This window comes from Neophocaena asiaeorientalis, unplaced genomic scaffold (assembly GCF_003031525.2).
Source record: "Neophocaena asiaeorientalis asiaeorientalis breed wild unplaced genomic scaffold, Neophocaena_asiaeorientalis_V1.1 scaffold24, whole genome shotgun sequence".
NCBI lineage: Eukaryota > Metazoa > Chordata > Mammalia > Artiodactyla > Phocoenidae > Neophocaena > Neophocaena asiaeorientalis.
Genome location: NW_020185317.1, coordinates 5,132,293 through 5,150,166, shown reverse-complemented (window position 1 = coordinate 5,150,166; position 17,874 = coordinate 5,132,293). Strand labels below are relative to the sequence as shown.

General features: G+C 40.3%; 1 long non-coding RNA gene across 1 annotated transcript in view; it reads right to left on the bottom strand.

The window, feature by feature from the left end:
• Positions 1-853: 853 nt before the first annotated feature.
• LOC112392126 (uncharacterized) overlaps positions 854-17,874 on the bottom strand; it is a 127,507-nt gene continuing 110,486 nt past the window's right edge. Inside the window, exon 3 of the long non-coding RNA XR_003001631.1 lies at positions 854-941. This is a non-coding gene — a long non-coding RNA (uncharacterized LOC112392126). The remainder of the gene's footprint in view (positions 942-17,874) is intronic.

Here is a 17,874-nt window from a genome sequence, read left to right as displayed (position 1 = left end):
CAACTACTGAGCCCGCGTGCCACAACTACTGAAGCCTGCGTGCCTAGAGCCCATGCTCCACAACAAGAGAAGCCACCGCAATGAGAAGCACACGTGCCGCAGTAAAGAGTAGCTCCCGCTCGCCGCAACTAGAGAAAGCCCATGTGCAGCAACAAAGACCCAACACAGCCAAAAATAAATAATAAATAAAAATAAATAAATTAAAAAATATATTTTAAAAAATACACGCTCATTATAAAAAATTCAGATACAAGAGGAAAGCATCATTCAATGAGTTAAGGAGAATTCATTTAAAGCCATTAGATACAGAAGGAGTATAAAGGGTCTGTGCTTCATCTCACATTCCCTTTTTGTAAACTAACTTCTCCACTCCTTGCCATACATTGCTTTTCATGATTAACTGGTGGAGAGTAAGTGATACAATGTACTTGCCTAGCAGAGCAATATGTCCATATACCATTATTGGTTCTCACATACTGTAAGCATAATATACATTTTTTTCATAAGTTACTTTAGGCCTGGAAATATCCAAAACTATATCTGCCTCTTATTCACATTAATATCACTCCTGCACTCACAAGAAGGGAGCTCTCACCTGTCTCTGCTCTAAAGTCCTGATTCTTTACCTTTATAGCTAGGAAGTCAAATCCCATGTAACCAGTCTGAGAATGATTAGTGGTGGCTTTGAGCCTCCACGACGTTTGGAATTTTTGATGTGGAGGATGAACAAGATACATAGAATGTGTGAGCCTTGTGTAAGTCAGGACAAGATAGGCTAATGTTGCAGTTACCCAATTAATCTGAAATCCCAGTGGCTTAACACAAGAAAGGTTTAATTCTTGCTCTTGCTACATACCCATTACAGATGGGGAGGCCATCTTATTCAAGGACCATGTTGATGGAGTTTCTGCCATCCTGCGGCTACAACAGCTCCTTGGTCACTGCAGCAGGGATAGAGAGAGAGGAGAATCTCAGATGGGTTTTTCACTACCTCTGCCCAGAAGGACCACCTGCGGCTTCTGCTCACATTTCATTGGCCACAGCTAATCACATGGCCTTCCTAACTTCAGAGCTGAGGAATTTGGGGAACAGACGGAATGATTAGTTAAAGCTGTCTCTCCCTTAAACCTAAGTATGCTTTTTTTTTTTTTTTTGCGGTACGTGGGCCTCCCACTGCTGTGGTCTCTCCTGTTGCGGAGCACAGGCTCCGGACGCGCAGGCTCAGCGGCCATGGCTCACGGGCCCAGCTGCTCCGCGGCATGTGGGACTCCCCCGGACCGGGGCACGAACCCGTGTCCCCTGCATCGGCAGGCGGACTCTCAACCACTGCGCCACCAGGGAAGCCCCTAAGTATGCATTTTTGACACAGGCTGACATCATCCAAAATCAGATAAGTGATATTATTTACTTATGTCAATTTTTTACTCCTTTGACATGAATATTTGAGTGTGAAAAGAATGTAAAGAAGAATATAGTATACCTTACACATAAACAGTTTTTTATACATAATTACTGTATATATAATAGATTTTTATTTTCCGTAACAGGTATTCGAGAAGGAGGAAGATGATTGTGAAAGAGAACACATTACCAAACCCTCATTTTTAACCACTAATTCCAATTTGGGTTGACTAAAAGCAGCAACAGGCTTGGATTTGTCAGGGTAGACTAATTTCTGTAACAATTAGTTATCTCTGGTCTTTGGAATTCTGGGTATTTTTTTCTTTTGTATACTTGAATTTTATAGTTTTTCTATAATCTCACTGGTTAAGACAATAGAATTTATTAATTGCTTATGTGACAGTTCTGTGTACATATTTGATGAGTGGCCTTCCATAAGGCGATTCAGGGAACTGGGCTCCTCCTTCCTGAGACTGATGTCTTCCAGGGTTTTAGAGTCCTCTGCAGGTTCCCCTGCCTCAGACAGACAAAGGAAGAGAACAGCTGGGAGGATCAGGGGCCAGGCTTGGAAACAGCATATATCATTTCCACCCACATTCTGTTGGCTGGAACTCATGATCACACTTCCCCCAAAGGGTTCCTGGGAAATGTAGTCCAGCTGTGTGCACAGGAGGAAAAGAAAACAGGTTTGGTGACTGTCTCTACCACAATGTCCCTAACATGACCTAAGTAAATAAGTAAATAAAAGAGGAATCTGAACAGAGTTGGATATGTCTGAGGAAAAGAGCATTATTTCTATTGCCTTGTTCTTATTTCCTTCATTTATACTTATATATTGCTTCTGTGCAAGTTCTTCCTTTTATTTTCTTTTAAAATGAGATTTTAAGAATACCCCACTTTGGGCTTCCCTGGTGGCGCAGTGGTTGAGAGTCCGCCTGCCGATGCAGGGGACACGGGTTTGTGCCCTGGTCCGGGAAGATCCCACATGCCGCGGAGCGGCTGGGCCCGTGAGCCATGGCCGCTGAGCCTGCACATCCGGAGCCTGTGCTCCGCAACGGGAGAGGCCACAACGGTGAGAGGCCCACGTACTGCAAAAAAAAAAAAAAAGAATACCCCACTTTCTTGAGAGTATACAGAAATGAACATGATGCCACTCATCTGGTTGGAATGTAAATTGAAAGAACTTTACTGAAGGGAAATTTGTCTATATGAATCAAAAATCTTAAGAGTATAGCCAACAATTCTACTTCTAGAATTTTATCCTAAGGAAATAAACAGGTAATATAAACAGATGCATGTACAAGTATATTTATCATTGTATTACTAATGGGGAAACACTTTCGTGAGATACACGTCCAGCAACTGAAGGTAAATTAATAATGTTACTTCTAGGGCTTCCCTGGTGACACAGTGGTTAAGAATCCGCCTGCCAATGCAGGGGACATGAGTTCGATCCCTGGTCCGGGAAGATCCCACATGCCGTGGAGCAACTAAGCCCGTGCGCCACAACTACTGAGCCTGTGTTCTAGAGCCCGTGAGCCACAACCACTGAGCCTGTGTGCCTAGAACCTGTGCTCCGCAACAAGAGAAGCCACGGCAATGAGAAGCCTGCGCACCGTGGCGAAGAGTAGCCCCTCACAACTAGAGAAAGCACGTGCGTGGCAACGAAGACCCAACGCAACCAAAAAATAAATAAATAAATAAATAAATAAATAATAATAATGTTGCCTCTAATAAAATATCATATGGTGGTGAACAATGCCATGGATGTCTATTCAGTAATGCTGAACAATGTTCCTTATACATTAAGTAAAAACATCAGTTTACAAATCTCTATGTCTAGAACATTCCCATTTTTATTTTAAGAAAGATTATATACATAATATATATCAAATCAAAATCAAAATGGGAATATTCGAGACATGGAAGGTTTGTAAACTGATATTTCACATATACTTTTTTTTTTTTTGCAGTACGTGGGCCTCTTACTGTTGTGGCCTCTCCCGTTGCGGAGCACAGGCTCTGGACGCGCAGGCACAGTGGCCATGGCTCACGGGCCCAGTCACTCCGCAGCATATGGGATCTTCCCGGACTGGGGCATGAACCCGTGTCCCCTGCACCGGCAGGCGGACTCTCAACCACTGTGCCACCTGGGAAGCCCTACATATACTATTTTTTATTTACCTGTGTTTTAAAATTTTTCTATGTAAACAAGTGATATTTGTCTAAAAAAAGAAATTTATTATTTTATTTTAAAGCAAAAAACGTAAACCCCTAATGTTTAAAGCAAAAACACAGAGGTTTAATCCATAGGCATCTCAAAGAAAAAACAAAACAAAATACCACTTGGCTACCCACACTGGCTCTGTCTTCCAGACAGCCCCCTTGCCTGAGCACCTGAAGGAGCCCCAGACATCATGGTGGGGGTGGTGGGGAGGTGGGGGGAGCCAAGCTCCCGGTAGGCCCTCGTCTCAGCGCCTGGCTTAAGCTAACTGTGAAGTCCATACATAGCTGCTGCTCTTCATTCCTCACCTCCCTCACCCTGACAATGGTCTGCTTTCTTTCCTCTGAGTAGGAAACCTGCAGAGGCAGCTGGCTTGTGATATTTTGTGTAGGCATGTGAGTTATATGCAAAGATACGAAGAATCGTTTCTCAAATGGCACAAGTCAAGAATATTTGTCTCCAGTTTGTTACACCTAAAAGAGAGCACATGCTTCTGATATTTCTCTTACTTAATTCATTTCAGAATAAGTCAAGCTGCTGTCAGAAGAGGTTCAGCTTTTCAAGTTCATATTCATTTTTGGAGTTATCCATGCATGCATGCTTACAAAAGTTAAATTATTTTCAAAGAAATTCCACCACAATTGAATTCAAAGTAAGTGAAGAGCCAGAACATGATAATTTTATCCAAGAATCAACATTGTTTACAGTTCAAATAATGTAATATGGATTTATAACAGCCCAATGATGAAAACATTTTTAATTGCTTTCAGTATTAAGAATAGTGATTTTATGACCTGTAGACTTCACTCAGCAAAATCATATATCTCTGTCACTTACACATACAAACACACATCCCAAATTTTATTAATATCTGTTAAAATTATAGCAGCTATATTCATTTAAAAATTAATTCAAAGTAGTATACTTTTAAAAAAGATAACACCTACACTCAAAAATCAAAGCCAGTCTTGCTTTTCTATTAAAGACCAACTTTTATTCAATCAGTATACTCTCTTCCAAAAATTATGAAACTCAGAAAAAAAAAGAACACACCAAGATGTCACTTTGTTTGCTGAATTATAATTACAATTAGCCTATACTAGCCTAGGCTGTTTTTTGGTTTTCAGAAGCAGGTTGAAAAAGAGGAAATACCGATAATTGTATGTAACTCATTCTGATTTTACTGCTTAGCAGTAAGTTAAGAAATCTCTTTCCTAACAGAGAAGGATAAGATGTTAATTATCATAATCACTCAGGATTTTAATAGGAGGTAGAAGGGAATTATTCCCTGAGGGGTAAGGAAATAAAGTGTCAGTGCTGAGGTGAAAAGGCCGGGAAACAGACTAGTGGCAGGACCCTTTGCCTCCTTCATGATTTTCTGCAAGACTCTAGCTAGTATTGCCATAAGTAACTCCCTTTCTAAGGTACAGCTTTTGCTACCACAAAGGACAACAGGATCAACATAAAAGGTGTGTTCTGGGGGAGGCCTTGCGCTTATACCTCAATGTTACTGCTCCTCTGGAGGATCTTGTCTGTCTCCCCTTATTGGCTACTCCCTTTGAACACCAGCTGTAAATGCTGATCATTCGCTCCTGACTCACCATTCCCAGCATCTCACTTCCTCAGCTGGACCATCATTAAAAAGACCTTGGTCAGTCTGGATAGTCCCTCCTCACTCTGGGTCCCTGACTGGCTGCCAATGGGCATGGCGATTTTCCACTGCCGAGGTCAGACAATGTGTGAGGAGGGTCCACTGTACTGGACAGAAAGAATACTAAGCAGCTCACTGATTCCACCTGAGAGCTATCCTGCAATGTTGTTGGGACCAGTTGAAGGGACTAGTGCAATTATAAAGGTAAGTAAGTGTACAGCTTGTTCTCTGATAACCAGAGATCAGATAGTAAGAAATAAAAGAGTAAAATTTGGCAACTCAAGCTTATTGTCTTGAATCTCTTGACAAAGAAGCTGCATAATGCTTTCTTACGATCCCCACTCATTTCCCTACTCACCCATATCAGTCATCCTCCCTTCCATACAACACTTAGCTTTTTGCTTACTACCCTGTTTCTCCCACCTACCAATCAGTGAACCCATTTACATGCCCTTGAACCCTTTTACTGTTATATCATGCATCAGGGTATTCTGTGGAATATCTTTCTGTATGTGTAGGCATTTGTTTCCTTTCACCTCTAGAACATGATTTTCTTTAGTTGAACAGGTTCTTTGGTTAACCTGTGTGGCTATATTGTTTCATGACATAATGTGTAGGTGTGTGCACCTCTACTGAGCAGAAGGTTAAATCCTGATGATGGTTTAAATCAACCGTCTGTATATAAAAGTGCAAACTGTATGTTTGTAGGTATGTGCATACCAAGAGGTATAAACTCTTGTGTTTATCTGGGTATCTGTGTTCAGGTACCTGGGTTGTGTTTATGTATGTTTAAGTTCACATCTGTATTCATCTGTATGTGTGTCTTAAGGCGCAGCCAATAGCTTCCTATAAAGTATGACCATCTGCCTCCAAATTTCCCTATCTAGCAGTGCTATCCTCCTGGGTTTTTAAAATTTTTATTTTTATTGTGGTAAAGTACATGCAACATAAAATTTACCATTTTAACCAATTTTAAGTGTATAATTCGGTGGCATTAATTACATTCACAATGTTGGACAATCATCACTATCTGTTTCCAAAATTTTTCATCACCAAAATGAAACTCTGTATTCATTAAGCAGTAACTCCCTGTTCCCCTTCTCTCAACCCCTGGTACCCTCTAATCTACTTTCTATCTCTATGAATTTGCCTATTCTAGATATTTCATATAAGTGGAATCATAAAATAATTGTCCTTCCTATGTCTGGCTCATTTCACTTAGCATAAGGTTTTCAAGGTTCATCCTTGTTGGAGCATATATCAGAACTTTATTCCTTTATGTGGCTGAATAATATTCCATTACATGTATATACCACATTTTATTTCTGTTTATTTGTAATGGACACTTGGGTTGTTTCTACCTTTTAGTTATTGTGAATAATTCTGAAATTAGCATTTGCATACGAGTATCTGTTCAAGTTTCTGTTTTTAATTCTTTTGGGTATATAACTATGAGTTGAATTTGCTAGGTCATATAGTAATTTTATGTTTAGCTTTTTGAAGAACCACCAAACTGTTTCCTCATTGGCTGCACCATTTTACATTACCATCAGTAATGGATGAGGAATCCAATTTCTCTACATCCTTGCCAACATTTGTTATTTTCTTCCTCCTCCTCCCTCTCCTCCTTACTCCCCACCCCCTCCCCCCATCTCCTTCTTCTTCTTCTTCAATAATAACCACGCTAATGGGCTTGAGGTGGTATCTCATTGTGATTTAGACTTGCATTTCTTTAATGATTAGTGATGTTGAGCATCTTTTCATGTGCCTATTGGCCATCTGTATATCTCTGGAGAAATGTCTATTCAAGTCCTTTGCCCAGTTTTTAATTGGGCTGTTTGTTTTTGAGTTAGAGGAATTCTTTATATATTCTGGATATTAATTCTTTATCATATATATGATTTGCAAATATATTCTCCCAGTCTTTAGGCTGACTTCTCACTTTCTTGATAATGTCCTTTGAGGCACAAAAGTTTTTAATTTTGAAAAAAAAAAAAAAGTTTTTAATTTTGATAAAATCCAATTTATCTATTTTTTTCTTTTGTTGCTCATGCTTTTGGTGTCATATCTAAGAATCTATTGCCAAATCCAAGGTCATGAAGATATTCTACTATGTTTTCTCGCAAGATATTTATGTTTTCAGCTCTTATATTTAGGTCACTGATTCATTTTGAGTTAATTTTTGTATATTGTGTGAGGTAGGGGTCCAACTTCATTCTTTTGCATGTGGAACTATCCCAGAACTATTTACTGAAGAGACTGCTCTTTTCCCATTAAATGGACTTGGCACCCTTGTCAAATACTGACTGTAGATGTATGGGTTTATTTCTGAACTATCAATCCTATTTATTGATTTTTTTGGTCTATCTTTATGCCAGAATCACACTGTTTTGATTACTGTGGGCTTGTAGTAAGTTTTGAAATCAGAAAATGTGGGTCTTCTGACTTTGTTCTTTTCAAAATTGTTTTGGTTCTTCAGGGCCCCTTGCAATTCTATATGAAATTTAAGATTGGCTTTTCCAGTTCTGCAAAAAGGGCCGTTGGAGTTTTGATAGAGATTTTGTTGAATCTGTAGATTGCTTTGAGTATGACTGCCATCCTTACAACGTTAAGTCTTGCCACCCATGAACATGGGATGTCTTTTCATTTATTTAGGTCTTTAATTTCTTTCAGCAATGTTTTGTAGTTTTCAGTGTATAAGTCTTTCACCTTTTTGGTTAATATTCCTAGGTATTTTTTTACCCTTTCCTTTTAATTGACTTGAAATCCTCCACCACAATTACTAGACTATAATGTGCCCATAGTGCATAAAATAGTGCCTAGTACATAGCAGACATTGAGCAAATGCTAATTGAATAAAAGAATCTCTAAAATCATAGGCTCTTAGAACTTTGAGGAAACACTCATACCAATTCTATTCTTCTAAAGATGAGGTAACAATGTTCAGAGAAGATAACAATTCTGTTTGGATTGCGCCAAACAGCAGTTAGCTAGTGGCAGAACCAGAAGTTCACATCTCCTAAGATTTTCCTGTGGATCAAAATGTTGTCATTATAAGCCAAGATTCTGTCTGCTGGAGTAAATAAATGAGTGTGTTTATAAACTTGGATGTTTGTCTTTGGGTATGGAGATTTTTTCAGTGTCTGGTTTTGTATACATTTAAATGAACCTAAAGGCTCATTTAGGATTCAAACGAATCTTGGGATACACAGAGGATTGGTATACTTACAAAAGTAGGCAATATGTATACAAAGGTGTACATATTTCAGCAAATTCAAATGGATAATTTAAATGGATTATCTGGAGATATGTATCTATGAGGGCATCATATATGGGAGTTTCCAGGAGTGTCATTTTGGAAATAAATTTAGCCCATTAGATCTTTCCTCACTGGCAGCAGATGACCCTCCACTAGGCTTTACCTCCTAAAGAACTAATTTCATTATAGAATTACTTCCATTAAGAGAAAGACTGGAGAAAAGAGAAAAGAACTGTGTCCTTGTTTACAAACTGGGACATTCCTTAATGTGCTTTTTTAAAAATATAATTGCTTATTGGGTTCTTTTTTGCTCCCTCCCGAGGTAAGGGTCAATCAGCCTGGGACAGAGGTTTAGTGTTGCTTTATTTTGGCCCTTTTTCATAGCTGGTTATTCCCTCTGTCGTTCTCTTCCTTTTCCTGACATAGGCGTCTCCCAGGACCTCTCAAAGATGGTCAGTAATCATCAGTCTAGTAATTGTCTCTGAGTCAATGGTGGGAGATCAGCAACTCTCTGACTCTGGAATTTGGGAGCTGTATAGGAGAATTCCTAATTGCCTGCCCAATATCCCCCTCACGTCCCTTACTTCTGCAATTTTGTTGTGGGCAATAATGTGCTTAGGAAAAACAAAACAAAACAAAAACCAAAAAAATACAGCACCCTACATTTCCCATTCTCCTTTCAGCTAGAGATTGTCATTAGCCCAGCTCTGGACAATCAGGCATAAGGAAAAATTTTTGCATGGCGCTTTCAGGAAAGATCTTTAAAATGGAGTTGATAGTTGACAAATGCCTTTTGCCCTTTGCACTCTGCCTCTTCCCAGCTGGCTTCTAGATGTATGATGAAGGTGTAGTAGCCCTCATAACTATGGCAACCATGAGGGAAAGGTTAAGATGTCACAGAGATATCAACACTGACATCACTGTGCTGCTCAACCAAGGCCCACTACCACCTACCTCTTGTTTCACAAAAAAAAAACACCCTATTTAGTTTAAACCACTGTTTTCTGGGTCTCTTAACCAGCAGCCCAATTTAATTCTTAATTGATAAAAGCTTAAAAAGCTCAATGAGATAATCTGAGTCAGTGGACTCCTATGTATTTTGTTGGCAAATTAGAGAGACTTACAGTGAACATTGTGGAGGAATTCTAGGTAGCCAAGATAATGGTGGTGGCGTAAATCTAAATCTCCCAACATACTGCCCTCCCCTGTAAAAACACACAATCACACACACACAGAGAACAAGAGATCAAATAAAATGACATAAAACCCATGTCTTCAGCATAACTAGAAAACAGAGAATGTCCAAATTTCAAATTAACTGTAAATAGAAAAACAAACATTAAATCCCAGAAAGCTGCCTTCCATACTACTGATGAATCCTCTCAGGTAAACAAAGTCAGTTTGGGAAAAACCATGGTGGTGGACTTAGGATTGATTTAAAACTACCAGAAAGAGAAAGTCTGCATCTAAGTAGAGCACTTACTACATGGAAGGCACTTAACTGTGTGTGCAGGGTGCAAGGAGACAGTCTTGGAAAAATAAAGCTTCCAAGTGAAAAGGGTCCAAAGGAAAAGGGTCTAGAGGGTTCCTCTGGAAATCATGAAGGGTGGGGGGGAAAAATTGAGGGGGGAACTAAGGAACCTGTCAGACCCTCTCTCCCTCCAAAATGGAGGTAAACCCAATCTCTACCCTTATTATTTCTTTTCCACAAGAAAAAACCATACAAACAAACAAATAAAATTTTTAAAAGAAAAAAGAAATCATACTTTGCTACACTGACAGAAGAGGGCACTCTTGATCTAGGAATCTTACAACCCCAAACCTCCAGCTCTGTCCATAGAAATGCAGATTAGTCTCCATTTAATTACTGAAATAGGAAAGAATCCAGTTCAACTGATACAAATTTCTGCCCCCAATAATGGCAGAGTACAATAGAAGAAAACTCCCTAACTGTAACACAACTCTCTAAACTGAATTATATATCCTCAAACAAGCTTTTGAGAATAATGAAAAACACTTTGAATGACAAATTCAAAAGCTAAGTACAGAAATGGTCACACACAAAAAAAAACTAGGAAGAAATAAAATGAGAGTTGATTAAACTCAGGAAAGAAATAGAAGAAACAATAAAATAAACATTATACTGCATTACCTGTAAGATTTTAGATAATATGTACTAAGACATTTAAAATACATACATACATATCCATGCCATCCTTCAAGTTACAGTCAAATGATTTCTTCACCATGTAGCTTTTCAGAATTTATCCTAACTGGATCTGATCTTTGAGGCATGCAATAAATAGTGTCTGCAATTATTGCTATTATCACCATTATTGGCAATGACTGCTTGAAGACAGCACGGGAGGGGAGAGAATCCCAAATAAAATGTCTAGAGCAAAAAATTATAGTTTGTCATACTCTGTGTCCACCTAGGCCAAGGACTTGACTTTATGGATGAGGAGACTGAGATTCAGGGAGGTAACATGGTGGTCAATGGAGAAAGCCTTCCTTTCCTTTTCTCACCTTTTTTCTTCCTCATGCTTCAAAAGACAATTCCTCTCTCAATCCAGCCTTCAGCACCCTCCAGATGCTATGACTCCCCTCTTAGCATGATCTCCTTTATACTCACCCTCCCCTTTTCCTCTAGTACATTCCCCCAGACAGAAGCTCTAAGTCACTCTCATTCTAAAATGCAAATAAACCAAACCACCTTCCCCTGACTCTGTCATCTCTGATTTTCCTCTTATCATTAAACTTCCGAAAGTGCGTTATACTAGCTGTCCTCTTTTCCTCCCTGCTCATTCCTAAAACTCTTGCTGTTTCTCTCTCCATTCTCTCTGAAAACTCCTTGTTCAGAAACTGTTGGCTACCATCTTTAAATACCTTTACCCCTTGTCTTCTTGGAGCCACAATCTTTTTCCTCCAGTCCGTTCCGCAGCTCCTTATTCTCGTGTTCTGGCTTATCTTCTTCCCTCTTCAATGTAGGTATTCCACCAAAGTTTTCCACTACTTTCTTTTTCTGCGCTCATAGCTGCAAACTGCAATATACACAACCAGACACATCTGCTTCTTGGGTGTCTCTCTAGACATCAGAGAGGCACCCCTGGGTGCCACCCCTGGGTTTCAGGAGGCACCTGGAGCTCAACATGTCTAAAACTGAATTCCACACCCTCTTTTCAATTCTGTACCTCCTCCCAACCTCCAACCCAGCTTCAAATGGTCCTTGATACCATCCTTTCCTTTATCTTCTGTCCCAAATCATTCATAAATTCAACTCAAAGCATTTATTGAGTACTCAGTATATGCAGGCACTGGCCATGGGACTGGGAGATCAACAAGACTCACTTTCTACACTCTACTTACAGACTCAATGAAAAGTCCTGTCCAATCACTGCATACAACTCTCCTTCCATTCCACTGTCAATCCTTTTCATTCCCACTGTCACCCTCCAAGTTCAAGTCAGCATTACCTCTTTCCTAGGCTAATAAATCAGCCTTTTATAGATTTGTCTGAAGCTAGCCTGGTCAAATGAAGTTGATCTCTTTTCTCCTTGCACATTTTGTAGTTTAACACATATGTCCCTGTTTCTATGTTTCTCTCTACCTGGAATACCCTCCTCTGATCTCCCCATGCTATACTTTACCTGTCCTTTAAGGCCCATCTCAAATGCCAGTCTTCTTTGATGTTTTCCCTGACTTCCCAGGCCAGGCATATGTCTTCTTTCTCTGAATTCATGCAGACTTATCCTCTATGCCTATGCTTTACCAGCCATCCCTCCTGTCCAAGCTGGTTGCTCCACAAATCATGATTAGAATATAGAAACCAGTTTTATGTGACAGGAAAGTGGCTCAGTGATTGACTTCAAGAGAGATTATTCCATCATCAGTTAATTTATATAACTTTTTTCCTGGAGATTTGATAAACTAAACTCCTGAAGAAGCTGAATATGCTAGGGTTACTTAATTTTGGTTGGTGCTTCAAAGGAAATAATACATGACTTCAAGGAAGTCGCATGAGTTCTTGGGACCTTGGCTTCATTACCTAGAAAATATCAATAGAAAGTTGTACTGAATGACCTTTAGTTTCTGAAGATTCTAGTTTTCTAGATCTAACATTGTATAATTAAGGTCTCTAGGAGATCTGACGGGGTGATTTTGTCTATTAATAGACTAATCCAATACCCATTTCCATCCCCTCTCCTTTCCTTGCCTTCTCTATAGAAGTTGGAAGAGCCAGATATCCTCTTTGCCAGCCTTTCTTACAGCTAGAAGTGGCCATGTGATATAGCTCTAACCAATGAGATGTAAGCAGAGCTCTATTAAAGGTAATTCTGGGAAGCCATTGCTTTCCAGAGGAAAGAGAAAGGCACAGTTGACATCACTCCTGTGGAAGGCAGACTTCTCAGATGGCCTCCTGATATACATGCCCTGTATAATCCCCTCCCTTGGAGTATGGGCAGAATCAAGAGATATTGCCCCCATGATTAGGTTACTAATAAGTTGGCTTTGAGTCAATCAAAGGGAGATTATCCTGTGTGGGCCTGACATAATCAGATGACTCTTTCAAAAGAGAGACAATTTCCTGTTGGCCTCTTAGAGGAAAGCAAACAGCCATGTTGTGAACTGCCTTGGAGCAGCCTCCAGAAGCTGAAGACCTCAGCCCTAGGAAATGCATTCTACCAACAACCAGTGAGCTTGAAAGAGGACCCTAAGCCTCAGATGACATGCAGTCCCAGTTGATACCTTGATTGCAGCCTGGTGATTTCTCGAGCAGAAAACTCAGTTAATCAGTGACCAGACTCCTGACATACAGAAGTTGCAAGATAAATTGGTGTTAAGTTGCTATGTTTGTGGTAATTTGTTACACAGCAATAGAAAACGAAAGCAACCTCTTTCCACTTAATCTCAAAGGTTGGGCACTTAGGGCTTCCCAGGTGGTGCAGTGGTTAAGAGTCCACCTGCCGGTGCAGGGGACATGGGTTCGTGCCCCGGTCCGGGAAGATCCCACATGCCACGGAGCGGCTGGGCCCGTGAGCCATGGCCGCTGAGCCTGCGCGTCCGGAGCCTGTGCTCCGCAACAGGAGAAGCCACAACAGTGAGAGGCCTGCATACTGCAAAAAAAAAAAAGAACTATCTTGTGATCATAAAGGAAAGACCAAGTGAATCACAGAGCCCCTGACCCTGACCACTTGCACCTCTAAACCACAGTCAGCAGCTGCTTTTCTCCAAAAATTTTTTTACACCAGAAAAAGAAACGTCTATTTATACAAGCCAATACAAGTTAGCTAGCTTTTCTTTTACTTGTAGTTGATATTTCCACCTGATAAAGCAGACTTCCAAAACCAGCATGAGTATATTCTTATTTATTCACTGGCAAACATTTATAAGGAATCTATAATGTTCCAGATAGGAAAAAAAGAAACACCAGAAATAAAAAAATCTTTGCCTTCTATAGGCTCATAGCCTAGTGTAGGGGGTGAGGTGGTGGGGAACAAGGTGGGGAAGTCAGGATACAATTAAAATACAGAATGGTTAGGCTATGATAAGTAGAAGCAGAAGGTCTTAGGGAAGCTCAAAGAAGGGACGCCTAGTGTAGACTTTAGGGCTGTCCAGGAGGGGAGGGCTGGTTCCGGAGGTTTAAGATGAGGAGCAGAATTATGAGGGATGAGTATGAGTCTCACTCAAGAGCAGTAAAGGAGGGAAGTTCTGGCACAGAGAGTGGAGGTCAATCAGTCAAATAATTGACAATCACCAAAATAGCTAATGTGAGGCTGAGGAATGTGCCAGATGCTACAGGGAAACAGAGACCTAGAGCACTTGGTACCCGCCCCAGGTTCTTATAATCATCCTGCATCACCCCCACCCCCTTCAGTAGAGCAGAATGAGTGCTCTCCCTTGTCATGAAGGGAAATGCAAACGGCACCTGCCACTCTGTCCTGAGGCCTGCTCCCCGGATTAGTGCCTTTGGAAGCTGCCCCAGATGTAAGCACATCCAGAGAGAGGCTTACCCAAGGGAGAATCTAGGTCAAGGTCCTTTAAGAATGTACTGTGCATAGGGAATTCAAGAAAAGAGAAGTGGATTTGACAGAGAAGATAAGCCCTTCAGTTTTTGAAGTAGAATCTTGGGGCCTACAGGCTCTGTCAAACCATGTTAACTCTCCTCCTGACTTACGGTTCTTATAGCCTAGGATTTCACTTGGAAATTAGAAAGCTTCTGTAAATCTCCTTTAAACAAGTAAAAGAACAAATATGTCGAAATAATAAAATGTGAATTCTGAAATAGGACCTAGAGAAAAACACTGGAGGTAAAAGGACTAAGGCAGAGACTGTTGCAGGAAGTCGAGAGCAACAACAGAACGAGTCTTATTTCATTCACTGACCTATTTTATCATATTTGAGAAGCAAAGAGCGTTTTGAATGCTAAAAAACAAGAGGTAACTTAGGAGCAGGAACTACATGTTCTTCTCATTTCAGAAGACGTCCTACCCAGCCTCCCCTTGTTTTTCCAGGATGCTGGGAACCTTCCCTTGTAGCAGCAGGTAAGGAGCTCACCTGAGCCTAGGAGGGTTTTTTTCCAGTCTTTTAAAATGTCAGATTTATTGAGTTTTAATATATAATACAGTAAAATTTACCCTTTTTTGGTGTACAGTTTGATGAGGTTTGGCAAATGTGTATAGTAGTACAACTACACCACAAGGAAGACGTAGGACCCTTCCATCACCCCACAAAGTCCCCTCCTGCCCCTCTGTAGTCAACACCTCCACCTCTAGGAAACTACTGACAATTTCTATCCTTATAGTTTTGCCTTTTCCAGAATGTCATATAAATGGAATCATACAGTATATAGTCTTGTGTGTCAGGCTTCTTGCACTTAACATAATGCAAAGCCAGTTTTTAAAAGCTTTAATGTTGTCTGCCAAGGTCATCTTTCCTTGTGAGCCAAGGCTAAGTGGGTGAGCATCAATGTTCATGCTCATCTTAACAGATTCACTGGAGTATGACTGTAGAACCTATATCAAACCTGCTGAATACCAAGCATTTTCTCTTTGTAATCTATTCTGATGTGCTGGTTCAAGCTACACTTTTATGGTGCAAACAGTAATAGTGGTACAGTGAATTTATACATGAATATCTCTGTTTATTAGCATTTAGAAATGCATAATTGCATTTTAATCACTCAAGAGCATTTACAAGCCTATGCTACTGCCCTCAACGGCCTTGCAGAGATAATTTAAAAGATAGCATATACTTAAATTATAGACTTGCATTGCTACAAAGAGTTTAAGGGATCATCTAGTCATAGCATCACAGATTTTCACAGTTGGCAGTGACCTTCACACCTGCCTATCATCTTAGATTTGAATTTCCTCCAGGGGTGGCAAACTCCAAGAGCAGATGAGTAATGTAAATGTATGAAACTAGCCAGGAGAGACTATGGGGTCTGAGGCAAATTGGAGAGAGCATGGTAGTACCCACAGTCACTCAAATTCAATTTAAAAACAAACACTGAAAAAACAGTAAGTACATATATCTGGGCTTGCTTTAGTCTTTGGGTGGTCACATTGCAGTCTCTTCTATAATAGCCTTCCCAAGTTTTTAGCTAGTATAATAGATACTCCTGAGACCCTGACCCATATCCTTTCACTCTTACCAGTTCAGTATGCGCCAGTCTGGCTTTCGATTGCCAGCATAGCATTTAATTGCTGTAGGATTTCTTGAAACCCCAGTGCCGTCTTTGCCCCCCTCCCACCAGGCAGGCCGGAAGTGGCAGGAGAATGATACCCTCCTGAAGTAGCTTTCAACGACCACTGATGGAAATTCGTGTATAAATATCCCAGCTCTCTCAGCTCGTTGGGGGATTAACTAAGGTGAGTATTTTACACTGGCCACCAGAATTCCCAAGTGAAATTAGAGTTCCTTTTATCACAGTGGACTCTTGTGTGACAGTATATCTTTTATTTCCAACACCCTTTTTTGTTTTACTTCCTCATTTCCTACCAGTCTTTCCTGAGATCACCTGCCAGATAAGCTACTTGTATGTGAATCTTCATCTCAGGGTCTGCTTCTGAGAGTTGATTTCAAGTTAATGAAGCCAGTGAATACTTGAATAACGCCAGAGATGAGGGACTTACTGCATTCCTAAACCCTAGAGAATATCTTGAGAAATCTCTGACCCACAGAAATATCTTCCCCTTACTGAGATGAAAGTGTCTTTCTATGTCATCTAAAGCTTCACTCTATGGGACCATATACTGTTGTGTAAACCTGTCTAAAAATCTCCATTTTTAGAAAGAATCATTCAACCCAATTCTTAAGCTGCTTAATAGTCTTTGAATAAATCCAACATTTCACTTACCTTATCTAGGAAAACAATTGTCAACTGGTACACAAAGCCAGTAATGAGAATCTGGAATGAAAAATGGCCAGGAGAAGGAAAACCCCCAGAAATCTCGGGGGTGTAGGAGGATAGTGGACTTTCTCTTTTATGTGAGATGGAAACTAGAGCCATTTTTAGTTAAAGGTTAAAAAAAGGATCAATCCAAAGGACATGGGATCATTTTGTTTACACATATATGTATTATATGGAAAATTTATGGTTTTAGTTTTTCACTTGGGAAAGGATCATGAAAAATGTACTATGTCTTCATTTTCAGCCTGACAGTTTTCAGGCTTCTACATTTCCCAGTCGAGTGTTTAACGTTTGTTCTCCTATGTACTACCTAATAGGGTGTCACACACTGTGTAAGGGTGCTGGTATAGTATTAAATTCTCAGCTTCTTTCTAAGAGGCAACTTTTGGGCTTCTTTAAGAGGCAAAAATGGTTCTGAAATGTCTGAGCAGTGTCCTGAGAGCATCTCCTACACATTCCTTCGCATTTTAAGAGAAAGGACAGTTTCAGGAGAACCAAGAGCTGGGTGAAATACAGCGCAAAATACTGTGACAAGTAGATTTCAGAGCTCTTACGAATATCCTTTCTGACATTATATTTGAAATAGTTGGAGAGTTAAATGTACTAGATTTAAAACTTTGAGAGTACTTTAAGGATATCCATGTCCATTTTTTTCACAACCTATTTCTGGGACACACTGAAAGGACTGATTACTCACTAATATGTCTTTTCTTTTACAAAACTATTCGTGGCCTTCCCTGGTGGCGCAGTGGTTGAGAGTCCACCTGCCGATGCAGGGGATGTGGGTTTGTGCCCCAGTCGGGGAAGATCCCACATGCCGCGGAGCGGCTGGGCCCGTGAGCCATGGCCGCTGAGCGTGTGTGTCCGGAGTCTGTGCTCCACAACGGGAGAGGCCACAACAGTGAGAGGCCCGCGTATCGCAAAAA